We start from the raw sequence: 2,500 nt of genomic DNA on the forward strand, positions 1-2,500 counted from the left end.
GCGTTGCGCGGTGACCGTCTTGAGCGGAGCAAAATGTCAGCCATCTCAGCACCCTGGAACCCCCCGGGTGGCACAGGGCTGGATGGGGCTTTCGTATAGCAGGGACGGTGCTGCCTCTCGCTTCGCTCGCTGTCCGCCGCTCGCCGCTCGCTCGCGCAGCCAAAAATGGCCAGTTTTGTCCCGTTTTTGGGCCGTTTTGGCCAGTTTTTGGCCTGTTCTTGCGTCGCGCGGTGACCGTCGTGAGCGGAGCAAAATGTCAGCCATCTCAGCACCCTGGAACCCCCCGGGTGGCACAGGGCTGGATGGGGCTTTCGTATAGCAGGGACGGTGCTGCCTCTCGCTTCGCTCGCTGTCCGCCGCTCGCCGCTCGCTCGCGCAGCCAAAAATGGCCAGTTTTGGCCCGTTTTTGGGCCGTTTTGGCCAGTTTTTGGCCTGTTCTTGCGTCGCGCGGTGACTGTCGTGAGCGGAGCAAAATGTCAGCCATCTCAGCACCCTGGAACCCCCCGGGTGGCACAGGGCTGGATGGGGCTTTCGTATAGCAGGGACGGTGCTGCCTCTCGCTTCGCTCGCTGTTCGCCGCTCGCCGCTCGCTCGCGCAGCCAAAAATGGCCAGTTTTGGCCCGTTTTGGCCAGTTTTTGGCCTGTTTTTGCGTTGCGCGGTGACCATCTTGAGCGGAGCAAAATGTCAGCCATCTCAGCACCCTGGAACCCCCCGGGTGGCACAGGGCTGGATGGGGCTTTCGTATAGCAGGGACGGTGATGCCTCTCGCTTCGCTCGCTGTCCGCCGCTCGCTGCTCGCTCGCGCAGCCAAAAATGGCCAGTTTTGGCCCGTTTTTGGGCCGTTTTGGCCTGTTTTTGGGCTGTTCTTGCGTCGCGCGGTGACCGTCGTGAGCGGAGCAAAATGTCAGCCATCTCAGCACCCTGGAACCCCCCGGGTGGCACAGGGCTGGATGGGGCTTTCGTATAGCAGGGACGGTGCTGCCTCTCGCTTCGCTCGCTGTCCGCCGCTCGCCGCTCGCTCGCGCAGCCAAAAATGGCCAGTTTTGTCCCGTTTTTGGGCCGTTTTGGCCTGTTTTTGGGCTGTTCTTGCGTCGCGCGGTGACCGTCGTGAGCGGAGCAAAATGTCAGCCATCTCAGCACCCTGGAACCCCCCGGGTGGCACAGGGCTGGATGGGGCTTTCGTATAGCAGGGACGGTGCTGCCTCTCGCTTCGCTCGCTGTCCGCCGCTCGCCGCTCGCTCGCGCAGCCAAAAATGGCCAGTTTTGGCCCGTTTTTGGGCCGTTTTGGCCAGTTTTTGGCCTGTTCTTGCGTCGCGCAGTGACCGTCGTGAGCGGAGCAAAATGTCAGCCATCTCAGCACCCTGGAACCCCCCGGGTGGCACAGGGCTGGATGGGGCTTTCGTATAGCAGGGACGGTGCTGCCTCTCGCTTCGCTCGCTGTTCGCCGCTCGCCGCTCGCTCGCGCAGCCAAAAATGGCCAGTTTTGGCCCGTTTTGGCCAGTTTTTGGCCTGTTTTTGCGTTGCGCGGTGACCATCTTGAGCGGAGCAAAATGTCAGCCATCTCAGCACCCTGGAACCCCCCGGGTGGCACAGGGCTGGATGGGGCTTTCGTATAGCAGGGACGGTGATGCCTCTCGCTTCGCTCGCTGTCCGCCGCTCGCTGCTCGCTCGCGCAGCCAAAAATGGCCAGTTTTGGCCCGTTTTTGGGCCGTTTTGGCCTGTTTTTGGGCTGTTCTTGCGTCGCGCGGTGACCGTCGTGAGCGGAGCAAAATGTCAGCCATCTCAGCACCCTGGAACCCCCCGGGTGGCACAGGGCTGGATGGGGCTTTCGTATAGCAGGGACGGTGCTGCCTCTCGCTTAGCTCGCTGTCCGCCGCTCGCCGCTCGCTCGCGCAGCCAAAAATGGCCAGTTTTGTCCCGTTTTTGGGCCGTTTTGGCCTGTTTTTGGGCTGTTCTTGCGTCGCGCGGTGACCGTCGTGAGCGGAGCAAAATGTCAGCCATCTCAGCACCCTGGAACCCCCCGGGTGGCACAGGGCTGGATGGGGCTTTCGTATAGCAGGGATGGTGCTGCCTCTCGCTTCGCTCGTTGTCCGCCGCTCGCCGCTCGCTCGCGCAGCCAAAAATGGCCAGTTTTGGCCCGTTTTTGGGCCGTTTTGGCCAGTTTTTGGCCTGTTCTTGCGTCGCGCGGTGACCGTCGTGAGCGGAGCAAAATGTCAGCCATCTCAGCACCCTGGAACCCCCTGGGTGGCACAGGGCTGGATGGGGCTTTCGTATAGCAGGGACGGTGCTGCCTCTCGCTTCGCTCGCTGTCCGCCGCTCGCCGCTCGCTCGCGCAGCCAAAAATGGCCAGTTTTGGCCCGTTTTGGCCAGTTTTTGGCCTGTTTTTGCGTTGCGCGGTGACCATCTTGAGCGGAGCAAAATGTCAGCCATCTCAGCACCCTGGAACCCCCCGGGTGGCACAGGGCTGGATGGGGCTTTCGTATAGCAGGGACGGTGATG

The sequence above is a fragment of the Musa acuminata genome, unplaced genomic scaffold, assembly GCF_036884655.1.
Source record: "Musa acuminata AAA Group cultivar baxijiao unplaced genomic scaffold, Cavendish_Baxijiao_AAA HiC_scaffold_1136, whole genome shotgun sequence".
NCBI classification, from domain to species: Eukaryota; Viridiplantae; Streptophyta; class Magnoliopsida; order Zingiberales; family Musaceae; genus Musa; species Musa acuminata.